Source organism: Sus scrofa, chromosome X (assembly GCF_000003025.6).
Source record: "Sus scrofa isolate TJ Tabasco breed Duroc chromosome X, Sscrofa11.1, whole genome shotgun sequence".
Lineage (NCBI taxonomy): Eukaryota > Metazoa > Chordata > Mammalia > Artiodactyla > Suidae > Sus > Sus scrofa.
This window is the reverse complement of record NC_010461.5, coordinates 95,627,788-95,647,621: the sequence shown is the minus strand read 5'-3', so window position 1 is coordinate 95,647,621 and position 19,834 is coordinate 95,627,788. Positions and strand designations below refer to the sequence as shown.

At 37.0% G+C, this 19,834-nt stretch overlaps 1 protein-coding gene across 1 annotated transcript in view; it reads right to left on the bottom strand.

Annotated features, from left to right (window-relative positions):
* Positions 1 to 19,834, bottom strand: part of LOC110257690 — a 100,113-nt gene that overhangs the window by 7,282 nt on the left and 72,997 nt on the right. The window lies entirely within an intron of this gene.

The window sequence follows — 19,834 nt, the reverse complement described above, 5'->3', positions numbered from 1 at the left end:
GGACAGAGTTGAATAGCAACACAATATTCTATTTTGTTCTTTTTTTTTTTTTTTTTTTAATGCTTATGGCCACACCTGTGGCATATGGAAGTCGCCAGGCGAGGGACTGAATCCAAGCCACAACTATGACCTACACCACAGCTGTGGCAATGCTGGATCCTTTAACCCACTGTGTCAGGCCAGGGATCGAACCCAACCCCGCTGCAGAGACAACCACAGCGGGAACGCCCATTATTTGTAGATTTTTAAATGATGGCTGATCTGGCCAGTGTGAGGTGATACCTCACTGTAGTTTTGATTTGCATTTCTTTAATAATTTTTGTCCAACAGTGTCCATGCGTTCAGTCTTCGAGCAACTACTCTGATCTGGATCACATCTGTTGACTCTACACAAGGAAAACATGTACATAGAGATTTTTATGGCTGCACCTGCAGCATATGAAAGTTCCCTGGCTCGAGATTGAATCCAAGTTGCAGCTGCCAGATCTTTTAACCCACTACACTGGGCCAGGGATCCAACCTGCATTAGGATTCTTAACCTACTGCACCATGGCAGGAACTCCTGTTTTGTTTTGTTCTTACAAGGAGATAATTGTGTTCTTATGCTTAAATAATCAGAAAAATGGAGGAAAAGCTGACTACTTAGAAAAATCATAGATTAACTGATAGACTACAGCCTTGAGGTTGAGGAAGGAGAGGGGACCTAGTGTGGTAAGGTTAGCTTTGAGTTAGGGAAGAGATCATCATTCCTCTAAAACTGGAAGGACAATAGAATACACAGGGTATAAAAAGCAGCAGAGAGTTCTAGGTTAGAAATTGAAATTCTTCCTCAATGGATATATCACTATGATAAGAGGAGTTAAAGTCTTCTACTAAGAGTAAGGAGAAAGGATATTGGATAGGAAGCTGGAAGAAAGTGACAAAGATTATAATAATTGTGTGGGTTAACTAAAAGAGGAAATGATTGGAGTTCCCTTCATGGCTCAGCATTTAACGAACCTGACTAGGATCCATGAGGATGTGGGTTCGATCCCTGGCCTCGCTCAGTGGGTTAAGGATCCGGTGTTGCCGTGAGCTGTTGGTGTAGGTCGCAGACGTGGCTCGGATCCTGTGTTGCTGTGGCTCTGGCGTAGGCAAGCAGCTACAGGTCCGATTCAACCCCTAGCCTGGGAAACTCCATATGCCTCAGGTGTGGCCCTAAAACACAAAAATATAAAAATAAACAGAAAAAAATAAGAGGAAATGCTTTAACAAACATAAGGAGATTGATAAGAAGCTCTGAAGTCTCAGCAATTATTGATAATATTTTGCAGCAAAAGTAATCTGAACACTTGCACAGTGATCAACAACAAAGCTTTGATACAGGAGCAGGGTGGGCTAATTTTAAGATTGTTTCAGGTGTGGTGATCTGTAATGCTAGGTGTGATAGAAAGGAAAAAAATGATAAGGAACTAAGGGTGCTAGTCAGAGAATACTTCAGTGACTGACTATTGAGTCCAGGCTGGGAGAGAGTATATTGAGTTCAGAGCTGAACTAAGAGAAGGTTGAAGAATCATTTGACAGAAAAATCACAATAGCTTCAAAGAGCACATGTAATGGAAGAGAAGGAGCTGGAAAAATAGAAGGCTGCAGTCTGATAGTAGGATCAGAAGTCATAATGTAGCCATGGGAATGAAATCCAGCACTTGTGAATATTTGGGGAGTCAAGGGCCTGTAAGTTGGTTTATGGATTTTAAAGTCATCCAAGAATATGAAAGGATTAGGAATGGAAGAGAAAGTTGATGAAGAAGAAAGAGTATTCTGTAGATTGACAGAGCATCATCACCATCTGACAAACATTAATGTAGCTCTTACTGATGTAGGGAATGTTCTAAACACTTTTTTTTAAAATTTTTTAATTTTTTTGTCTTTTTGCCATTTCTTGGACTGCTCCCACAGCATATGGAGGTTCCCAGGCTAGGGGTCGAATCAGACCTGTAGCTGCCAGCCTACCCCAGAGCCACAGCAACATGGGATCCGAGCCACATCTGCGACCTACACCACAGCTCACGGCAACACCGGATCGTTAACCCACTGAGCAAGGGCAGGGATCGTACCCGCAACCTCATGTCTAACCACTTTAAATATGTTATGTCATCCTCACAATCTTCCCTTTTAGGAAGATATTATTGAGACTTTACAGACGAGAAGACTGAGACACAGGGATATTAAGGAACTTGCCTAATAGCACTATTAAATAAGTGAAAGAATTGGGATTGAAGTACGGGTTGGTTTGGGTCCATGTTCTTTACTACACACCACGGTACCTGGGCATTGGGCAAAGAGGGACAGAGGGTAAAATAAATGGGTTATAACACTACAAGAAAGACATGAAGCCTGTGGGCCATGGGATTAATAGCATCCACTTGACAAGGCCACAAGTAAAAATAGAGTTCTTTGAAAAGATCTGTGTTTCGGTTAAGGCAAAGAATTTGTATCAGAGAACATTGGTGTCCAACCTATATCCATTTGGTACCCACCATTCCCTTATATGACAAGAGACTTTGCTGCAAGTAGCTATAACTCTCTGCTTTAGGAGAGAGTTCTGTGGCTAGGAGCATGGAGACTTAATGACTGGGGAACAAACCTTTTGGTAGGCAGGATAATGCCCACCCCCAAAAAAGATACCCACATCTTAATTCTAGGAACCTATGAATATGTTAGGTACCACCAATAAGGAAAATTAAGGCTTCTCTCAGGTAACCTTGAGATGGGAAGATTTCCCTGGATTATCTGGATAATGTAATCACGTAAGAGTTCTTATAAGTGGAAGAGAGAGGCAGGAGAGAGAGAACCCGAGAGATAGCAGCATGAAAAGGACTTAGCCCAACACTGCTGCTTTTGAAGGTGGAAGTGCACTCTGAGTCCAGGAAGGCCCTGAGAACTAGAAAACAAAAGGAAGTGAAAGGAAATGTTCTCTGGAACCTGGAGAAGGGAAGGCAGCCAAGTTGACATTTTGTTTTTACCTCACTGAGAACTATTTTGGACTTCTGACCTACAAAATTGTAAGATGATTAATAACAACAGCAGTAATAATAAATTTGTCTTGTTTTAAACCACTAAATGAGTGGTGATTTATTAAATTAGCCATGGAAAATGAATAGACCCTTAAGCTGGTGCTGGACAGGAATTGAAAGATGAACACCTCAGCTTCCTCTCTCTTGATAGGAACAACTGAAATGGGTTGTTCCAAGAGGGGTCTAGCAAGACTGAGCACCAGTTACCCACACTCTGACCTACCAACAAAAACACTGTATTGGCTTTCTTCCTCCCCCTTTCTCACTTCACTTCTCCGTTACCATTACTTCCTGGGATCACTTCTCTAATAAGCTACTGGTGCACTAATCCAAGAGACTGCTTTTGGGGGATCTCAAAGTAGGACAGAGGAGACTTTTTTTTATTCTATGAAATTCAGGAGGATTTAGGAGACTTTTTTTTCCTTATGAAGTGAGAATTTCCAATAGAATGTGTCTGTAAGAGGCCTGCAGAGAGATAATGAGCCATATTTCTAGGACATTCAGAATGATACAAGTTTTGATCAAGTTTTTCAGGCACATAATGGTGCTTATTCATTTATTAAAACATAATTATTCAAATGGAATTAGTTTCTTAAGTATATTAATATCATTTTGTCTCATCTGTTAAACATCACTGAAAAGGTCATAATGTAATTTTCTTGGAAATAAATTAAATTTAGTTTTAATTAAACAGTTCTTTTGAACTTTGCAAACTGCAATGGGAAGTGAATTGTATTATTATTAATACATCAATTAACCATCTTTTTAACTCTTATTTAATTATATAAATCCTAATTTAGAATTGTACCTTCCAGTTAAAAATTTATACACATCTGATATTTTGTTGAGAAAATAATATTATACCTATTTTATACCATGCAGTTATCCTTTGATTTATATCAATAACCACATTCTAATAAGTTAATAAGTTAATATCACCACTGTACAGGCCACATAAGCATTTTGGTTTAAGTATGAAACTCAAGTTACACTATCTGTGTAGGGGAGCAAAATTTGCCAGCTCAAAATGTGTTTCTTTGGCATGTGGATTATTTTGAGCTGAAAACAATCAAGTTCCAAAAGACTCAGGAAGAACTTTTGACCTTCCCTCTGTCTAAAAGAATGTAGAAAAATTGAGGCAAATTTTGATCCCCTACAGAATTAACACAAATGAAATAGCAATGTCCAATACAAAACAGCGCTTAATTCTCAGGAATAAACTTTGCCTGTCTCAAAGAAAATTCAAACTGACTTGAACTTCCAAGCATGCGTAGGATTTGAATGAGGAAGAAAAGGCAAAAGAAATAGTATATTTTAAGGGATTAGTTTAGTTAAGCAAAGGCAGTAACTTCAAGGTGTGGGAAATAGAACTTAGAAAATGTTTGTAGGCTGTGTATTAGGAAGAGACACAGACTAGAGGAACATGGTTAGAAAAAAAAAATTAAACCCAACTAATAATTTTCCTGGTGGTTGACACTGTTGGCAGCTACTTTACAACTATCTAGACTTTACATGGCTTTATAGAACAAATGTGGGTCTGTATCGTACTATTACTGGCCCTAAGATCTATCTTGGAATGATTTATACTATCATCTTTTGGGGGGATCATTTTTTGACATAAGTGGAAATAAAATCATGAAATTAGGGAAAATACATTATTAATGCCCTGCTCTCACTTTTCTTTCATCCATTTTGCCTATCCCCTTCCTCCACCCTACATATCATTTTCTCTATCCAGTACCCTCATGTTGCCCAATCCATATTTCATGTCAGAGAGGAAATAAATCTTATTAAAGCATTCATAATTAGGAATAATTATGCAACTCCTTTCATTTTTAGAAAGATTTTTATGTGACAGGATAACACTCAATACTTAATTGCTAGCGTGGATTTTTTTTTCCTGCACTGCTACATGGAAATTATTTTGGGTGAGTTGTGTGAATAACACCATGTGGGTAATTAATTATTGACTATATCTACCTTTGAGACTAGCCCTGTTCATGCAAATTCAGAGTTGTAACTTGTTCCATCATGCAAATAAGAATTTTCTCTGTTCTTTGCCTCCTATGCTCATCTTAGAATATGAGATTCATCTATGGCTAAACTTTCATATTTCAATATAAAATCATAAAACCTCAAGTGTGGGCATTTTTACTAATTTCTTTACTTGTACCAAAGGGCAAGCACGCAGAGTGTCCCTAGGATTACCAGTTGGGCTTCTAAATAATCAGCTTATCTGTGTCTCTGATTGTTGTAAGTTGATATTGACAAAAGAATTTGTGTTTGTATATCTTGGCTCCCTGGTGCTTAAACATGCAAATGCGCTTTCTATTTACATATACTTCAGTGTTCCATTGATGCTTTTTATAATTCAAGTAAGAAAAAAATCATGTAAACCACTCTACATGAAATTTTATCACATATATAGGAAAGAACAAAGGCAAAGCTAAGTGGCCCTGGCAGAAGACAATAACTGTCTTAAAATTAATTTCTGCTTCCTTAAGCAAATAAAAGCACAAATAAATCTGTTTATCACATAGAAATGATATATAAAAGGCAGAATCACCATGAGTCAGACTGACCAGAAGGTTTTGTGATTTTGACCTCTACTGTAAATCTACTTGACTCTTGTTAGTAGAAACCCAGAAATTCTGAACTAAACTCTTTGTGTGACATTTTACATTTTTTATTAATTATTAAAGTCATAATTACAAACTAAATACTTCTACAAGGCTGATTATGAAATTTTCCACCAATATTGTCTACTGGCATGGTTAGATCACATTCGGGCTATAAATATAATGATTCAATTAGATTCACAACTGATTCATGAATTGAGAATTATTTACGTCCTTCCTGTTACAGTTTTCATCTCCCTAAATTCCTTTTGTTTCCTTTTTAAAATGTGTATACATATTACTAATTCTCCAAAAGTGTACATTTCCTCTTAATACATACAAATACCTTTGGTAATCTATTACTTTTATCTCTTTCTTGGCCAGAGATTTACTGGAACCCTCCATCATTCTATTTCAGTTTGGCCCATTTGTTATCTAAGCCTTGGTCTCTGATCCTCTCTTTCTGGATCCCATTTATTTGTTTCTTGCTTGTTTCCTTATTTTGGTTGAGTGCTTACTTAAAAGGGCTATAATGGAAGCAAACTATTTGAGATCTTGTACATCTGAAAATTCTATACTTTCAGTTAGTTTATGAAGAATTCAAGGTTGGAAATAATTTTTCCTCAAAATATTGAAGAACATACTTCCAGAGAGTGCTGCTTTGAAGACGTCTATGGCCATCTTGATTGAATTGCCCTCTTCTGAACTATCTCTCCTTCTGAAAGCCCATTCTTATGTGTTTCAAATGGAAATTTGCATAGAATTCCAAGTGCAGCTGACTGTGATTTCATGCAAGATTAGTATTTTTCTTGCTGATATTCTTAGGAGAGGTGGGTGGGTGGAGGGATACAGGGATTGGGTAGTGAAGGGGAGTATCATAACATTTCAAAAACCAAATTATTTTTATTTTATTTCTATATCTGTCTTTTATACTTCTAAACAAAACAAACAAAGAAAAAAGGTCAGGTAATGCCACTGGTGTAAATAAATCCTCTTTTAATCAAATGTACCAGATTACTACGTGTTATCATTAAAGACGCATTTTATACTTAAATCATACTGATGAGTTCCCTGGGAAAACAAATTGTTCAAAATCAGATGTTTATTGCAGCATTATTTCGACACTTTTATTTTATTAATGGGCCACCATTTAGGCTACTAGTCTGTTTTTCAAAGATTACATTTTCTTAGCCATAAACTATTTAAAGTATTGGTAGTCTTAATGTTTTATTTATTTTTGTGTAAGAAAAATTATCCAGAGTGACACTGTCTGGAAACCACTGTTCCTATATGCAAACATTTCATTGGCTCACCTTCATGGACAGGAAAGATGGAATTCTTCTTAAGCTAAAGGATACAAACACAACTGTAGTGTTTAAAGTTTTTGAAACCTTTCTATATTTATCAGCATACAATCCTTGCTCACATGACTTTGAGAGAACTGTCTATTATTTTCTGAAGGACATGAAGTATACCCACTCTATTATATAATCAGAATGTAAACTGTGGGCATGATAATTTAATAATACTAACAATAATAGGAATAGTAATAATAATAGCAGAAGTCATTTCTTGGGCTGTGTCCAACATATTTTACATTTTTATCTCATGTAGAAATATGGATTATTAATATAATTTCAGTTTTATAAACAAGAGAGCTGAGGCTCATTGTGGTTGAGTAATTTGTAAGACTGAAACCAAGCAGGATGCTGTGGGGACCTCCTGAGTACAAATCCTTTCCATGTCCCCATTTCTTTTTTGTCTTTTTAGGGCTGCACCCATAGCATATGGAGGTTCCCAGGCTAGGGGTCTAATCGGAGCTGTAGCTGCCAGCCTACGCCACAGCCACAGCAATGCGGGATCCAAGCCACGTCTGTGACCTACACCACAGCTCACGGCAATGCCGGATCCTTAACCCACTGAGCGAGGCCAGCAATCGAACCCGCATCCTCATGTATGCTAGTCGGGTTTGTTAACCACTGAGTCACAGCTGGAACTCCGTGTCCCCATTTCTTATTTGTAGAAAATAGGCTTCATTCATCCTCCTAAGACCTTCCCTGACTTCCAAAAGGCAGATTCAAATGGTTGCTAATTAGGGAAGTAAAGGAATGCAGAAACACAGGGGGAGCAATCAAGAAACAATAGTGGGAGTTCCTGCTGTGGCACAGTGAGTTAAAGATCTGGTTTGTCTCTGTGGCATTGCTGGTTTGATCCCTGGCTCTATGCAGTGGGTTAAGGATCCAGGGAACTTCCATATGCCATGGGTGCAGCCAAAAATGGACAAAAATTTAAAAATAAAAAAAGGAAGACCAATAGCATAGCAATTAAAGCAGGATCCTGGTTCTTCCTCAAGGGATATACATACCAATACCCTTGAGTTCTTCTTCAGGAACTAAGGCCCCCATCCAGGTGAAGGATGGTAACTTCAGACTGAGCACAATATTCCTGGAGCATCATCCTGTTACCTCACCCCAAATTTTTCCTACAAAATTTCTGTCGCCAAAACTCAGCCTCCGTCCACAGGTGCTGAATAAAAACATGGAGACAGAGTTTTGGGTGAACGAGAAAAAGACAGCTTTTATTGCTTTGCCAGGCAAAGGAGGCCACAGCAGATTAATGGCTTAAAGACTGTGCCCTCCACTGGGAAGAATTGCAGGAAGTTTTATAGTAAAAATAAGAAAAACAAGTTTTCAGCTAGGAATCAGGATTGGGGCAGATGTGCATTCTTTCTTTGGGGGAATCTTAGTCATCGAAGGTGGAGTCAGGAGATCTCAGCCTGATCCTGACGGTGGTCTTCTGGGTTATTGCCCAGAATAACAGTACTTGCGAAAAGGCCATAGTGATCAGAGATTAGAACAAACTAGGAAAGTTCCTGAAAACTATTATGTGTGCTAATAATCTTAAACCCACAAGCAATTATGCTCAGGGTGCCTAATCTTTAGCTTAAATGTGATTGTGTTTAGGGTGCAGTGAAGCCAGGGAGAAGGACAAGGAAAGACTCTAAGCTGTTCAGTTTTAAAGTATTCATTTCTAAAAGAAGCCTAAGGAATGTAACTTTTCTCTTAGGTGTATAAGATGCCTACATCATGATGTGTATCCCTAGAGAGGGAACAGGGATCCTGTCCCAAGGCTGTACTATTGCTTCCTGACTGTTCCTCCGTGTGTTTGAGTCCCTTTCCTTTCTTGATCAGCAACTGTCTGAACCTGCCCCTAGGAGCTCAGGGAAGGCCGTGGAGGCTGAAGGAGGACTATTTCCTCAAAACAAGAAATAGGGGATACACAAAGGCTTTTGTGCCTAGGAGCCCCACAGGGCCCTACTAAGTTACACTTCTCCCTAAAAATCATCAGGGAGTTTGGTGTTTTTGAGCATAAGCCACCCGTTCTCCTTGCTTGGCCATGCAATAAATCTTTGTCTGCTCCAAATTCTGACATTTAGGTTTGTTTGAGCTCCTGAGACTGGAATTGAAACTAGGTTTTATTTGACTGCAAATTAAGTGTGCAAAGAAGTGTGAGTCTGCGTTGGTTTTTCTTGAGGAAAATGACTTGGTAAAATCTGGAGCACATATTTGGAAATTTGGAGAGGACTCGTAGTACTGCACATTCAAATTCATCTTTCTCAGTCTGTCAGTGTGGACCCTTAAGGCAAGTCTTAGGACCCTGGGCAGTTTTGTGCAACCCCTTTGGAGGGGATGAAAAATAATTTTCCCTCTACTGTCCTAGCTGATCGCCCCCCCCCCATATAATCGAAGATAGTAACAGGAGAAAAACAGACATAAGTTTAACAACATGTGTAAAACAAAGAATGTTGCTCACCAGCCAGTTCTACAATGATTAAGTCATTAGCCACTGCAGTTGCTGACTGATAGTGCATCCTGGAAGGAATTCAGGATGAAAAAATAGGATAAGGCACTCTATGCTTTGGATAAACAGACCCCTTAGATAGTTAGATATATCTCAGGAAAAGTTTTAAGGTACCCAGATTCCTGCATCTTCCCATATATAGAAAACCACAGAGATATCTGATCCTTGTGACCAAACTTTTGCTGAGATGGAATGCTTTACTGAACATATTCTATAGCTAAAATCTCATATAAAGAGGCTTCTCCCCTTATCCCCTCAGAGGAGTTTCTCAGGGCAAATGTGAGACTGTCTCCCTGGCTATAGTCCTCAATAAGACCCTGGATAAAACTCAACACATAGCTCTTAGGTTGTGCGTTTGCCTTTTAGGCAACACATGCTTACCTCCTGTATACATGGGGGATATCCAGAAAGATAAACTCTCTGAAATGGCCCAAGCATCACCTTAAATACCATCTCCAACCAAAAGCAAAAGAAGATTGGGGGTGGGGGTAGGATCAGTTATGGGAGGTTACCAGGGAAAACACAGTAAACAAGGGTAGGGTATGATTGTTACGGAGATTTAATTGTTTGCCTTTTCTGCAAGGTCTCTGAAGATTTAGTCATTCTCCCCTTCCTGGTACACAGAGGGAGGGGAGGCACCCTCAAAAAAAGGAGATTTCCCTTATAAACATAAATGTCTCCTACAAAAGGGTAACTTCTATTCAGTTTTCAGAACTTCTCCTGTGTCTACTGTTTCTCAAGATAACCAGCTCAAGATAATCCATATGTCAAAGAGGAATATTTTGGGGTAGTATATTTTGTTCCCCTTCATCTACATGTGAGACTTTACCAGGGGAGGAAAAGCACAGTGTTCAAAGATGCTTAAATAGATTTCAAATAATAGAAATAAGAGTTTACTCATGATTATTTTTAAATTGAAGTCTTACTTTCTCTTTTTTTCCTAACCTGCTCTTTAGCAGTATTTCTCCTTCTCTCAGGCTAAATATAACTATAGAAGAACCTACTACTACCAACAAGCTTAATCTTTCCAATTTGTGAATTATTAAGCAGACTGCCTTCGGACTTCATCTGCACTATCAGCTCTCCAGCCAGCTGGCCCACACTGCATATTTTGTATTCACCAGCCCCCATAAACCCATGAGCCATCTCTTTATAATAAATATCATAAATCTCTGCATATACTGTTGACCTAAAACAAATAGACTACCAGATATTTCTCAAGCAAATATGAGTTTATTGGGATCAGCTGAAAATAGCAAATCAGGGTCTGCAACCATGGTGAGTCAAGTGCAAGGCAAGGGAAGAGCACTTTCATAGAGGTGAAAAAATTGGGTAAACAAAGAGCCCATGGCTTTTCATTGGCTGAGTCCTGGGCAGGAAAGAAGAGAAGTCCTTCTTCCTTTTGAGATCTGCTATCATTGCAGGGCACGAGAGCTCCCCCTTCTGGTCTCTACTTGTGAGTCTATTTAATCATAGTTTCTGTTAATTAATTATATTAATTATATACAAGTATATATATAATATTATATACATATGTATACCTGATAATCTGTCTTGTATCAATTTAATTATTAGACCAGCCAAAGAAACTAGAAGGGAAGAAGAGGAAATTTTTCCACCCTCGCATATGTACGATGTTTGGAGATGGGGATCCCCAGGACTCATATGCCCATCAAATACTCTAACAACCACTATGCAGTATCATGTTTGATTCTCCCATGTTACCTGTTTACTCCTTTCTCTGTCACTCTTTATTCTCATCATATGGCCTTTAAAATTATTTTAAGAGCAGTATCTTTGATTCTGTAATTTTTTTTTTTTTTTGTCTTCACCTGCAGCATGTGTAAGTTCCTAAGCCACGGATGGAACCCATGCCACAGCAGTGACCCTAAGCCATTGCAGTGATAATGCTGGATCCTCAGTGACCAGCTGAACCACATGGGAACTCCTCAATTCTGTAATTTTCATGTTTAAGAAAGTAAAATGTAGCTCCTGGCATCTGGGTACTGGCACTAAGTTAGGCCTTGGGGTTTATGGAAGCTGGTCTGGCACTCACAGCTTGTGCATGTTGTTTTTCTGTTGGACATAATCTCATAGAACAGCAACATCAGACAAGGTCACTCTGAAACCATGACAGAGTAAGACAAAACAAGACCACTTATTTTGTCTAAGCATAGACCAAAACAAAGTCACTGTGTCACCTACAAAATATTTTATACATGCTCCCTTAGATAAAATGTTACTTCTTTATCAAATATAGTTTCACCCTTGCCCTAGCCTGCCCTCCCTTTAAAGATTTGTTTTTGACACACAATCATAGTGTTGCCCCTGGTTTTTGACAACATCCGATCTCCCAAATCACCTAATCAAAGCTGAAATCCCATAATAAGTACCATCTTACTGAAATGCACCATGGTTCCCCAGGATGCACATCCTCCCCACTACAATGAGTAGTACATCCAGTACATCCAACTTGTTCAACTACAGGTGTGTTCCCTGGCAGTCTTTGGCTGGAGGGCAAAGAATCTCTGAGGGAATATATCATAGTCTGCTTGTTGTTTCAAATCATTTGAAGAAGACAACATAAAAAAAGAAAACAACTGATCAATTAAACATCCATTATTAATCAAGTGAACACCTTTTGACGTGAATGCTTTTACTGACTAACTTAACTTCTGTTGCGTAATACAAGCACAGTGTTTTGTTTTTAATCATGGAAATAAGCCTGGGAGGTACAATTGAATACCAAGGCTCTATCAGATAAGGCACTGTGAATTATCTTTTCCTTTCTCTTTAAAATTTATTTTATGATGTTTGCAAAAAGGAACAATGATCTACAACTAGAATTTTAGGTACATAACTTTCAATGAGTATTTAATCACAAATGTCTTCAACATAGATCCCATTATGTACAAAATTTGTAAATATTCATTTGAATGCAAAACCCAAAGTATTTGAGTATATTTATTTTATTTAGCCAGGTTGGGCTTTGAGCACATTTATAATGTGGCTCAGAGTGCAAAGAAATGCACACATAATGGCAAACAAAGGTTGATACATCACTTTCCTTTGCTCAGCTCAAATGCCAATATTTATTGGATTTTTTTCACAATTTCACTTTATAACAAGCTGCAGGAGCACAAATATGTAAAAATAGGGATCATTAGAAATATAAGTTTAAAAATTATCTCCCGAAGTCTTTGTATCTCAGCTTCTTTCCCTGTTACTTTATAGATTACCCAAGGAAGTAGTCTCGTCAGTTCTTCCTGACTAATTTTTGTTTGTGCAATAGACCCAATTGAGATTCTTTTCTTCCTTGGTTTCTGAGACACTCTTCCCTCCTTGTAACACTTTTCTGAACATTCTTTCTATGACTCTTACCATGGTCCATTGTTCTTTTAAATACTAGTATTCCCCTGAGTTCTATTGGCCATAGTTTTCTCAATCTAGTGGCCCTCTGAGTTATGATGTCCACTCTAAAGGTTTCAGCTAGGACATATGTAATAAAAATGATTAAATACATTTATTTTATGAAATAAAGATCTACCTAATTGATTATAGGACCTTTCTATCAATATGGTTGTTATAAATTTCATTTATTCACCAATTATTTATTCAATATCTTCCATGTCTTAAAGAATATACTCTGGAGTTCCCTGGTGGCCTAGCAGTTAAAGATCTGGCATTGTCACTGCTGTGGCTTGGGTCACTGCTGAAGTGTGGGTTCGATCCCTGGCCTAGGAACTTCCACATGCCACCACTGTGGCCAAAAAAAAAGAATATACTTGGCGCTGGAGATAAACAGCTAGTGAATTGGATAAAGTTCCTAAACCTAATGCACTTGCAGGATAGAAATAGCTAGAAACAAGTACCCAGTCAAATTGGAAAAAAAATTATGTCTATGTTTATTCTCAATTGATAAGTGGGAGTTAGCTAAAGAGTCAGGAAAGCATGTTCCAGTCACAGGGGATAATGTAAAAAAAAATGTCCAGTGGTTAGATAGAGCACGCATTTTAGAACTTCATAGTTCAATATAGCTATAATGGAGAATGGGAGGTGAGAAGTGGCGAAATATAATACTTGAAAGGTAATTCCAGATTATGAAAAGATTTATAAGCCGTGTAAATTACTACTTAATACTTACGTGATGGAGAGTCATCGAAGGATTATAAGCAGGGTAGTAACATGGTCACTATGTAAACCAAATGGAAAACTGAATAAAATGATAATAAAATCTCAAACTCAACAGGAATAAAACCACATTCATTGTTTTTCTCTACCAGGTCTTTCCCTCAACCCCAAGACTTTGCCAAACCTCACAGCTATTCCTCATTTAGCTGCCCTTTCTATCCTTTGTGAGTGCATTACCTTCCAAACAGTATATCAAGCAAGAAATCTCTTAGTGCTAAGGGAAGGAAAATACCAAAGATGGCCAAGTCTTTTTGAATTCTTCCCCCCAATTCTCCTATATCTGATCTCTCTTCTTCATAATCCTTGTCTCTGTCATAATCCATGCCACTATTATCTCTCACCAGGATTACTGCAACTTCATTTTACCAGGTCTGTCTACCTCTAGCCTTGAATTATCCAATTAATTTTCTAAATTTCAGCTAAACAAATCTTTCTAAAATGCAAATCTGACAGTGTCACTCCCTTGCTTTTTTATCACTCACATGATTTTTTTTCCTTTTACCATCAAATCTAAATTAAGAGACCTCCACGATCTTGTTTCACTCTTTCCTGCTAATATCGATCATTTTCTCTCACATGTGTAGTTTCTTTAGATTTCATCCATTGTTCCAAAATTCAATGCCTATTCGTATTTATTTATTCTTGACCATATGTATACTCTTCTTATAATGCTTCTCCTACTGACTTGTTTTTTGGGCAAAGTGCTACTTACCAAGTTTCAATTTATACTTTTCTAATGTAATCTATTCTCACCAAACTCCAACTAAGAATTAATACTTTTTTTTTAAATTAATACTTTCTTAACTGGGTTCTAATGGTATTTTGTACCTATCTATATTACAGGTATTACAGGTTTGGTCACAATCCTATAGTTATTTGTTTGAGTAGATGCATCCTTTACTAGATGTGAGCTTCTAGGAAAATGAAGGGTATTTTGCCTGAAACATAGAAAGCAGGCACCCAATAAGAGATTGTTTTGCTTACTTATTGAATTAAATATTGTGGTGATTAATTTTATGTGTCAACTTGACTGGTCACAGAGTGCCCAGATTAAACATTTTTTTCTGGGTGTGTTTGTGAGGGTATCTCCTGATGAGATTAGCCTTTGAATAGGTGGGCTCAATAAAGTAAATTGTTCTTCCCAGTGGGGGTGGCCATCATCCAATCCATCCAGGGCTTGAACAGAACAAAATGCGGCAGAAAGAGGAATGCATCCTCCTTTTTTTCTTCCTGCTTCACTGCTTGCAGTGGGACATTTCATCCCATCTTTTCCTATCCTTGACTATCATGTCTTCTGGCTATCAGACCTTTGGACTTGGCCTGAATTACAACACCAGCTTTGTTGGGTCTCCAGCTGGCAGATGGTGGGACTTCTCAGCCCCCATAAACTGCATGAGCTACTGCCTCATAATTAAATATATATATATGCAAAATCATTTAATATATTTTATATTACAATTATTTATATATATACATGTGTGTTTGTATGTGTGTGTGTGTATCTCCCATTGATCTGTTTCTCTGGAGAACTCCAACTCATACAATTATTAAAGAGGCTTCTCCTAAACAAAAATGTAGAGCATTTCAAGCATATTTTAAGGTACATTGAGGTATATTCCTTCCATACCTATTTTGTTGATGATCTTTTATCATGAAAGTATGTTGAATTTTGTCAAATGCTTTTTCTGCATGTATTAAAATTGGTTGTATGATTTTTATCCTTCATTGTCTTAATGTGCTGCATTACATTTATTGATTTGTGTATGTTGAAACACTCATGTACTCCAGGGATAAATTCCACTTGATCATGGTGTATGACACTTTTAACATGCTCTTGAATTAGGTATGCCAGTATTTTGCTGAGAATTTTTGTATTTATGTCCATTGGGAATATTGGCCTCTAATTTTCTTTTCTTTTAGTGTCTTTGTCTAGATTCAATATCAAGATAATTCTGGCCTTATAAAATGAATTTGGAAGCATTCCTTCTTTTTCATTTTTTGGAAGAGTTTGAGAAAGATTGGTATTAATTCTTCTTTAAATATTTGGTAGAATTTACTAGTGAAGCCATCTGGTCCTGGGTTTTTATTTGTTGGGAGATTTTTTTGATTAGTGACTCAGATCTCCTTGCTAAATATTGGTCTGTTCAGATTTCCTGTTACTTCATGATACAGTCTTAGTAAGTTGTATGTCTTAGGACATTAGCCATTTTCAAGCTATCTGATTTGTTGGCATATAGTTGTTCATAGTAGTCTTTAATAATCCTTTGTATTTCTGTGGTATCAGTTGTAATGTCTTCTCTTTAATTTTATTGTCTTTTTTTTTTCTTAGTCTAGTTTTTAACTGATTGTCAACTTTGTTTATCTTTTCAATAAACTCTTTTTATTTGTTGTTCTCTATTGTCTAGTCTCTATTTCATTTATTTCTGCTGTACTTTTTATTATTTCCTTTCTTCTGTTAACTTTGGGCTTAGTTTGTTTTTCTTTTTCTAGTTGCTTTAGGTGTAAGGTTACGTCTTTTATTTGAGAAGAAAAATTTTTCCTAATGTAGGCATTTATTGGTATAAGCTTCCCTCTTAGAACTGCTTTTGCTGCTTTAGTTTTGGTATGCCATGGATTTTTTTATGATTTTGATGTTTTCTGTTACAGCTGATTTACAGTGTTCTATCAATTTCTGTTGTACAGCAAAGTGGCCCAGTAATACATACATATACATACTCCTTTTTTCTCACATTATCTTCCATCATGTTCCATCACCAGTGACTAGCTATAGTTTCCTGTGCTATACAGCAGGATCTCATTGCTTACCCACTCCAAATGCAATAGTTTGCATCTATTAACCCCAACCTCCCAGTCCATCCACTACCTCCCGTTCCCCCTCCCCCTCGACAACCACAAGTCTGTTCTTCCAGTCCATGAGTTTCTTTTCTCTGGAAAGATTCATTCGTGCCATATATTAGATTCCAGATATAAGTGATAACTTGGTATATCATGTTTTGATTTTCATTTGTCTCAAGATATCTTTTGATTTGTCCTTTGACCTATTGGTTTTTCAGAGATATATTGTTTAATTTCCACATATTTGTGAATATTTCAGATTTCCTCCTATTATTGATTTCTAGTTTCATAAAACTGTGATTAGAAAAGATACTTGATGTGATTTCAATCTTCTTAAATTTGTTAAGACTTCTTTTGTGACATAATATATGACCTATCTTGGAGAATATTCTGTGTTTGCTTGAGAAAAATGTGCATTCTGCTTCTGTTGGATGGAAAATTCTGTTTATGTCTGTTAGGTTCATTTGGTCTAAAATTACATTCAAATCCATTATTTTTTTATTAATTTTCTGTCAGGATGATCTATCTTTTGTTCAAAGTGGAATATTGCAGTTTCCTACTACTAATTGCATTGCTGTCTATTTCTGCCTTCATATTTGTTAAAAATTGTGTAATATAGTTATGTGCTCTGAGATTGGGTGTGTATATATTTACACTTGTTATACTCTTTTATTTTTGCTTTTTAGGGCTGCACCTGTGGCAAATGGAAGTTCCCAGGCTAGGCATTGAATTGGTTAGCCTATACCACAACCACAGCAATGTGGGATCCAAGCCAAGTCTGTGACTTACACCTCAGCTCACAGCAACGCTGGATTCCCGACCCACTGAGTGAGACCAGGGATTGAACCCACATCCTTGTGGATATTAGTAGGATTTGTTTCTGTTGCATCACAATGGGAACTCCCTTGTTATACCTTCCTGATGAATGAACTATTGTAATAGAACAAATTTCTCTGTATTTTGTTACAGCTTTTGACTTTAGATTCTATTTTATTTAACATAAGCTTTACAACCTGTGCTCTCTTTTGTCTCCAGTTTGCATAAAATATATTTTTCCATCTTCTCTTTTTCAACTTATGAATGTCCTTAAAGCTTAAGTGAGTCTCTTGCAGGTAAGATTTAGTTGGATCTTGTTTTTCTTAAATTCTTTCAGCAACTCTACGTCTTTTAGTTGGAGAATCTAAATCATTTACATTTAGAGGGATTTTTGATTGGTAAAGACTTAATATCACCATTTTATTAATTGTTCTCTGATTGTTTTGTGGCTCTTTGTTCCTTTCTTCCTCTCTAGCTGTCTTTCTTGTGAATCGATGATTTTTGTAATGGTATATTTTGGTTCCTTTCTCATTTGTGTGTGTGTGTATATATATATATATTTATAAATATATAAATATATATATTTGCTTTGTAGTTACAAGAGGCTTTTGTTATAAATTTTAGAGTTATAACAGTCTATTTGATTTATTTATTTGTTTATTTATTGTCTTTTTGCCTTTTCTAGGGCCGCTTCCTCAGCATATGGAGGTTCCCAGGCTAGGGGTCTAATCAGAGCTACAGCTGCTGGCCTACACCAGAGCCACAGCAATGCAGGATCCGAGCCATGTCTGTGACCTACACCACAGCTCGCGGCAACGCTGGATCCTTAACCCACTGAGCAAGGCCAGGGATCGAACCCCCAACCTCATGGTTCCTAGTGGGATCCGTTAATCACTGAGCCATGATGGGAACTATTTTAACTGATAACAACTCCAATTGCATAAAAATGTTCTACACATTTACTTTTTACATTGTTTACATCATAATTAACGAAGTGTTGTATTAGTTATTTTTAGCACATTGTTCTTTAACTTATATGCTAGAGTTCAAAATGAAAACAATGTTGTGATTAGTTTTACAATTTTATACTGTTTTATTCTAGAAAATATTGACCATTTAAAAAATGAAGCTAAGATTTTCTAAAGTTTTTGTTCTCTAAAAAAAAGGCAGAGCAATCTGTTTTATTGACAAATGATTAAGAAGTATACAAAGGAAAGCCATTGCAGGAAAATGAGATATTGATCAGAAAAGTAGTATAAAGCTCAGGGGAAAAGTTATAGACATGTGACAAATCATATTTGCCAGTGATATCTGCAACTATATCTCCTTTTGTCTGTTTGAAAGTGTTAGGAGGTACTACCTTAAATCTCTGATGAAAAATGAGTATTTCACACTAATACCCTTGATTTTTCTTTACCAGGAGATGTTTTCTTTTCTTTTCTTTTTCATTTTCTTTTTCTTTTCTTTTCTTTTCTTTTTTTTTTTTTAGGGCCGCATCTGTGGCATATGGAAGTTCCCAGGCTAGGGGTCAAATCGGAGCTGTAGCTGCATGCAGGCATCAGTATTTTTTTAAGTTCCTGAGGTGATTCCATTTTATAGTTAATGTTGAAGACCACTGAGCAGATTCTGAGGTTTGCAAGAAAATCAATGACCTTTATTTTAATTGACTTCTAACAGCCCAGGTTAACTGGCTTCTATCAGCTCCCTAAATGAACTCTAAGAGTGAATATGGGCTACTAATGCACATATTGAAGAGAACCTGAGAAAAGTCAGCTCCTAGTGGAATTATTAGATAATGAGCCTCAAGTCCTGAGACTTGAACACACTCCCCAAAGAATCTGAGTCTAAGAAAAACCTAACAGTAATATACAAAGAAGCATACTAGGAAAAAACATTCATAAGTGTTGAGAGAAAATTTTGTATTTCTTAAAATTTGCTCCATAAGATAATCTACTTTTCTATTTAATTTTGTACTTGAATGTGCTGGGACAGTTATGGTTGTTTACTTGTTGATGTTCTAGTTAGATGTCTACGTGCTTGTTGCTCCAGTTTGATTTTTAGCTATTTGAGGATAGGATCATGTCTTATTAACCACTCCTGCCTCAGTGCCTGGAAAAGTGTAAGGCTCAGTAAGGTCTGTTAAGTTAAATGGTTGGACTGAGAAACCAAGAGTTCTGTTAAGATGAAGAGAGGGAATTTTCACAAGAAGTGAAGTGTCTAAGTGGGAAAACACAAGTGCTAAACATGTATATGAAAACAATAAAGTGATTAGATATGGTATGGATGGCCTTGGGCCATTTTCCCAAAAGACAGTACTAATACAGCATCTTAAGGTTTTGAATAATCCAGCAAAAGAAGAAATGATGACGATAAAATATGAAGTTATAAACATCTTACACCTACACATACGCAAACACACACATTTCCTCAACCATTAGACCATATATTCATGTTACC